Raw genomic sequence first — 7,553 nt, 5'->3', positions numbered from 1 at the left:
ATAGCCTGGTATATTTCACTGTTTCGGTGACCGGTGTCAGTCCGGACAATTATTGGGATTAGAGCCATACCTAAGACAATTTGAGAAGCCATAAACACAAATAATTAGTAATGTTTAATTAGTTAACTATAAATAAGAAAAACAGAACATAAGAGGTTAAACGAGCCGAGAGTCACAGCGATGAGTGACCTCCTGAACGCATCTGAAGTCGTTTTAAACTCAAATTTCAACCGTAAAAAGTGACGCTGATCCTTAGGACCTCATGAACACGTGGAAAAGAGAAAACCACGAAAAAGAACTGTTAAGCCGGTCAAATAATTAGGTCGTGAGCCTAAGAAATATTGGATTATTTGCAAACCGATGAACTTGAGGGGCAATTTGGTCAATTAACCCGAGTGACTCGACCTAATCACAAATAAAATCGGAGAAAAGAAAATTTCAGAATCGAGAATTAAATTAAAGAAATAATAGAAAAAAAAATAAATAAATAGAAAAAAAAAAGGGAAAGAGGTTGGAAAAGTCAAAAGTTATGACATCATGCATGATGTCATAACTAAATTAATAAATTGAATTAATTAATTTGGATTTAGTGGTCTTTCATAAGCAAAAACGTGTAAAAGGAAAGAAAAACAAAAATCACTTCTTCTTCTTCTTCATTTGCCGCCTCCCTTCCCTCTCCCAAATCTCTCTCACCTTAAATCACCATTAAAGCTCATTTTGAGCTTGAAGAACCCTAAATCCCAACCTAGAAATTTTATTTACCAACCTTAAACCTTGTTGATTTCACTTGAAAGGAAGTTTGAGCAAGAAAGAAAGAAAGAAAGAAGAACAAAAGATAGGGTTTTGAAGCTTTAACAAAAGGTTAGTATGTTAAATTGTTACTTTTCCATTCAAATGCATGTTTAGGTAATTAAGTGAGCTAATAACTTGATTTAAATGAAACAAATATGGGGAAAGAATTAAATTGAAATTTTGGGCAGCTTGAGAGGAGTGTGGTTTGCATGAATATGATGCAATTGAGTGAGTTTAGAAGCTTTACTTAGTGAAATGATTAACATTAAAATTATTAGAAGTAGTTAAATGCAAGAGTTAGTGAGATTAAGGTTTCAATGCTAGGGTTTATGGACCAAAATTTGGAGAAATGCATAAATGGCATGTTTAACCTATTGTGACATGAAAAAATGATCAATTAGGACCAAATAAATTGTATGGGAATGGTGGAAAATTTAGCTAAATCAGAGTCAATGGTCATCTTTGGGCAAGATGACCAAACCCACTGAAGGACCAAAACTCAAATTTTACAAGTCCAATTGATATGCCACCAATTGGAGATGAAAATAGACATAAAAGAGCACAATTTTCATTAAGGAACCATGACCAAAAACTGACCAAAACTTGGTGAAACAATTGACCAAAGTGAATTGATTGCAGCTGCCTCAAGCACCAAAACTGACCAAATGAACAATAACTGTTCATTTGGTCATAACTCGAGCTAGGTAGGTCAAATTGACCTGAAATTTTACCAGCAATTAGATATGATATAGACCTAAAACTTTCATGAAGAACACCCACCCAAATTAGGCCATTAACTCATTCAAATCATTGAGCAAAGTTAAAATTACTGTACTGAAACTCTGCAGAATTTTCAGTTGAGCAGCAAGGTTTGGATGGCTATAACTCCCTCTAGAAAACTCGGATTTAGGCGATTCTTGAACCGATGGAAACCTAAGACATAGTACAACGTTTCATATGAAGAAAGTGAGACCAGATTATGAACTTAACTTGATCAAATTATTGACCAAAGTTGGACCAAAAATCGACAAAGACCTAAATTGCAAGATGAATAAAGGCACGTGAACAGTAAACTTATTTTGGCCATAACTTGAGCTACAAAACTCCGATTGAGGTGATCCAAAAATGAGAATACACTTAATACAATAAGGAACATTTTCTATGAAGGAAGTTTTGTCAAATTCCAACAGTAGATCGACCAATGGAATAGTGCAACTTCGGAGAACCAAAACCGAAAATTGGCAATTTTGCCAAAATGACCTAAGTTTTGAGAAAATGACCAAAACCAACAAGTTTAATGACCAAAATGTGGTATGTGGGTGAAGTTGGAGTTCCCATACCTATTAAGCCTTAGAAAGTCAACTAATTGACTTGAATAGTGTAGTGAATAGTAACCCGAAACACAAAATTTCGAGAACGTCGAATTTAACACGTTAGAGCTAGGTAAATGTGAAGCTAAGTTTATTTTGGGTTTATTTTAAGTTCTAGTACTGAAACATTGTAAAATTTCATGTTTCAGTGGAAAAGAATACCGGGACAGAACCCGAGGAGTCGAGTCAAGGCCAACAGGCGACTCGTCTGAGGTTTGTGCACAATAAACCCTATTTAAGCATTTTACTCTTGAAAAATTGATTTAGCATGCATTATGAACATATGAACTTTTGTGTTGCCACCTTGTGATCAAATTGTAACTTTGGAAATTGATTTGATTTGTGTATGCAATATTTGAATGAAATGTTTGAAATGGATTTTATGTTCACACTTAGCATGACAGTATCACATTTCCTCCTCCATTTATGGGGTTGAGATCGTTTATTTTCCTCCCTCTCTGGCTTGCCAGTTGAGGTTGTAGATCGGATGAGTACTCATTAGCTAGCTAGCCACCTCCCTCATTGGTTTCGATTAATGGGGTTGAGATTGCTTTGTCGTGGTGTACAACACGGCATTGATCGGAAATTTTGTGTCATGGCTTAAGTTGTGTACGACTTTGGCAACACTGTGTTTATGTAATTGTTTGACTAAACTGTTGTTTAATATATTATTTGACAAAATGAGTTGTCATGAGCTTTGATATTTGTGAAATGTGATTGTGAAGTTTTCAAATTATGTTTCTTCAATAAATGATTTATGTATCACATTTTAAATCTTTATTGTGCACCACTGAGTATGTTTATACTCAGCGATAGTTTAATTTACTGTCGCAGATAAGAGCAAGGAAAAAGCAGCAGAGTGAGCTGCTACTGAGTTGAAGATCAAATCAAGCTATTGTTCGGGTATTTTTTTATACCCTTATGGTTATTTTGATGTAAATAATGTAATGTGATAAGTATCAAAGTAAATTGAGCAGTTGTAAATAAATTGTAATAATATTCTTTTGGGTTTGTTTCTGTAAATTTAATATTTGTAAACATAAATTTTCTACTTTATGTTTTGTAAATGAAGATATTAAATACTTGGAGATGAGAAATCTTGATTTGTATTGTGAAATTATTTGAAGTGCCTTGATTGAGTTGATTTGAGAATTATTGGTGGTTGGGAGTTGTGAAATATTTTTGGAAGTGCTTTTTACAGGTATTCGAAGAACGGTTTTCTCAAAATACAGAGGAAACTCTGTCAAAATTTTTATAAAATTTGCGGAAAACTAAAATGGCCAAAAATATTAATTAGTTTTAATTTCAACTAAATGTTTTAAATATTTATTAGAAACGCTCACCACTTGTCATATATAAGAAAATTGTTTTAAAATCCCTTGTAGGGTACTTAATGAGTTATCGGTAGGTGAAGTTCGGTAGTTCATTAGGTATTCTACGGGATCATGTTATGCCTTACAGAGGGGTAAGGTGTGACATAAAAACATAGCAAAAAGGGGGCCTGAGCATAACATGGCCCGTGTTATTAAAGTAGGAAATAAATGGCTTGTGAAATGGATTACACGGCTTGTACTTTTTGGGACTTAAAATTACACGGCCTGTGCTAAAAAAACACAGCCCGTGTCATGTCCAGCGCTCCTATAAAACTCCAATATTTGAAGCTCCAGAGGGTTACACGGGCGGGGCTGTGTAAACCTAACCCATGACATAGTCCGTGCTATTTTCGACAACAGACTTCTAGATTTGAGCCCCCATGTCTCCTAGCTGTTCTTAGAGGTTTTCTAAGTCTATTAGGACTCTAAAACAATGTTTTTTGACAAATATAAATACAAGAAGTTAGGGTTTCATTAGAAGAACCTTTTACATTCAAGAGAGCATATTACCTTTAAGATATGCGAAAGGAGAAACAAATTTGCAATACTTTCAGAGGAGTTTTCAGCTGAAGTTCAAGGCTGTAATTCTCCATCTGGATTCTTTCATTCTATTTTTTTCTCATGCCTTTTCTCTTTTTATTTTACAAACTTGATTATAAAACTCACCATCCATGAGTAATTTCTATTATTTTAGGATTAAGGATATAACACCTTTAATATAGTTATGTTGGTTTGATTTTATTTAATAAATTAAGTATTTTGTTCTTTGATTCAATCTCTTGCATTTTTAATGCATGCTATGTGTTGAGCTCCACTTAGTATTGATTTTAAATATTAATTGAAAGACTGAAAGGTGAAGATTAATATTGGAAATATATGATTTTAAACTTAGGATTCTTCATCTAGAGATAGGCTGGAATTCTATGTGGAATTAACAATTAATTAAGAAACATAATAGATTTTAATTAATTTAATTGCCATGAAAGTAGAGTTTCGATTAATTAAAATACAACTTTAGTGCTTTGAAAGAGAACTTAAGATAACTTAGGATTAATTTCCTTCAAAGTAATAATTTCCTATTTATTTAGTTAATTAGATTGAATCTATAATTAATTAAAGTGTGAACCCTAGCTCTGGAATGCTTTTATCCATTGATATTCAAGTTTGGTTAATTGCTTTATATTTTATTTCATTAAATTAGATTCAATTGCTACTTCTCTATGATTCGATTGTCTAAATAATTGTAATTGTTGTTTAGTTCTATTTTATTTCATTAAATTAGATTCAATTGCTACATCTCTATAATTCGATTGTCTAAATAATTGTAATTGTTGTTTAGTTCAGTACTCAACACAGTCCTCGAGGGAACGATAGTCACTCATCACTTTATTACTTGTTAATGATCTGTGCACTTACGAAATTTTGCACAACAGTAGGTTTAAACAAACCTCAAAGACTAAATGGTATTTTATCCATTATAAAACATGTCTTCTTAAATAATAATAATAATAATAATAATAATAATAATAATAATAATAATAATAATAATTCACATTTTATCAAAAAAATATCTATACTTTGCAAATTTTGTTAGTTCTACTCATACTATGAAAATTATTAATTAAACCCTGAACTTTGAACCATTACTAATTGTATCCTACCATTAAGAAATCTGTTACCTCACTAACGGAAGTACCACATAAGCATGCCACATTAGCCATGTTCAACCCCGAAATTAACCCCTAAAGTATTTCTCCAAATTAATCCCTAAATCACTACTTTAAAAAGTCTAATAAAATCAAAATCCCTAAAATCAACTCTTATCTTCCCCATTTTTCTTTGTAGAAATCCCTTATAATCTTCTTCCCTTTGACATTCACAATCACAATAATAGCAGTAAAGAAAAATGGTCTCAATATTTTTTGCAAGTGACATGTCTCCTACCCGAAGTGAAGAGGTTTCAGGTGAATCATTAGTTATGTGTAGACATGGGGGTGAGAGCTTCACTATATACATCTTGGACAATAGGCAATCCAGAGCGTGCATAAGTAAAGACACATGACTCATACTCTATTATGCACAACAAGAAACAATAAAAACAATCATGCAACGCCATTACGAGTAGGGGTGTGCAATCCGTCAATTCGATTTCGAGCCAATCGAAACTGAAAAATTGAAAAATCGAAATATAAATTTATGAGAAACGAAACGAACTAAAATATATATATAACTAAATCAAACGGAACCAAAAATTTTCTATTTGGTTCAGTTTGGTTTAATTGGTTTTGCCGCTCAAAATAATGCACAAAAAAAAAAAAATCAAAGAATACAAAGCCAAAACATTCTAGACCCATCAATAACAATGCAAGTTGAAGAAGCACTCAACATTGAAGAACTTGGAAATGAAATTTCTAAATTAGAATTATAAAATATTCTGCATATGTTTTAAAGTAAAAAATTGTAGTGATTTATCTATAAAAAAAAAAAATCAAAGAAAACAGAGCCAGAACAAGGCTAATCTATAAACTCTTCGATTTCATCAACAATAGAAATTTAATCTGTTCAACCATAGCTAATTTATCAATGTTTAACTTTACCCAATCAATGTTGCAAAGAAACTAATCATAAATCATAAATTAAATTTCCTCAATTAAATCATAAATCACGTAAAATTAAAAATAAATCACAAATCTCCTCAATTTTTAACATAAGTCACAATTCACATTTAAAAAGAAACTCATTCAAATTCAAAATTACAGTAAATAATCAAAACCCAGGAATCAAAACTAATAATCATTAAAAATTAAAAGCACAAAACTGAGAAATCAAAACCCATGTTGGCGTGGAAGAGTTCAGATTTGCGAGCAACGAAGACTGGAAAAGGCTATCTTCAATGATTCTACCTTAATGAAGATCGTGATGGATGATGCTGAGAGCTTTACATGCAGTGGTGACAGTGGCAATAGGAGGAGACATTGATTTGGGGTTGGGGACTGTGGGACATTGATGGCCAAAGGATGAGGGAGAGATGGCCAAAGGAGGAGGGAAGAATTGCGAGAAAGATGAAGAAGGGATTTAAAGGTAAACATCCAAAATGAGAGAACAAGAGAATGAGAGAATGAGAGAAGCTAAGTGAGAATATGAAGATTCACGTAAATGGAATAAAAAGATGAGTGAGAGGAATTGAGAGTCGATTAAGAAAGTCGAGAGAAAGAGGTGATTTTGAAGGAAAGAAAATGGAGACTTGCAGAATGTGAGAATGAGCCAAATGAACTCACCATTTAGAATTGGGAAAGATTAAAATGGTAATGGATAGAATATAAAATGGCAAGATTAACGTATGTTGTAACAATATCGGTCGATTCAGTTAATTTCATTTATTTCAGTTAATTAACTAAACTGAATTGAAAAATGAATTTTTTTTTAAATTAATAATCGAACCAAACCAATTGTACTAATTAACTAAACAGAAATAATCAAATGGTTCGATTCGGTTTGATTTTTTTAATTATAATCGAAAACTGCTCGCCCCTAATTATGGAAAAAAAAGCTACGTATTACATCCACACAAAGTTTCCATCACCATATGGAAAGTATAACATACCTCAAATCTCCAACATGACAGACCACTCAACCACTAAGACCACTTTATTCTTATGCTATTGCCTTTCTTTGGATTTGAAATAAACACGAAGGGACCACAAGCTTCACGAATGAAAATTTCTGTTAGATTAATTAGGGATTTTTAATTGTTCAAAGGGTTAAATTAGACTTTTATAATACTGATTTAGGGATTGGTTAAAGAATTAATTTATGGGTTGATTTAAGGGTATTATAGGGATTAAATATAATTGATGTGGCATGCTTATATAACGCTTACGTAATGCTCTCATTAAGTAATAGTTTTCTTAATAATCGGGTACAATTAATAGTAATTTAAAAGTTTAGAGACCAAACGGTAATTTTTTACCGTATCAGGTAGGATTGTAAAAATTTGCTACGTGTTATTTTTGGCGGT

The sequence above is a fragment of the Hevea brasiliensis genome, chromosome 9 (assembly GCF_030052815.1).
Source record: "Hevea brasiliensis isolate MT/VB/25A 57/8 chromosome 9, ASM3005281v1, whole genome shotgun sequence".
In the NCBI taxonomy this organism is placed as follows: Eukaryota; Viridiplantae; Streptophyta; class Magnoliopsida; order Malpighiales; family Euphorbiaceae; genus Hevea; species Hevea brasiliensis.
The sequence above is the reverse complement of the archived record's forward strand: the minus strand, read 5'-3'. Positions refer to the sequence as shown.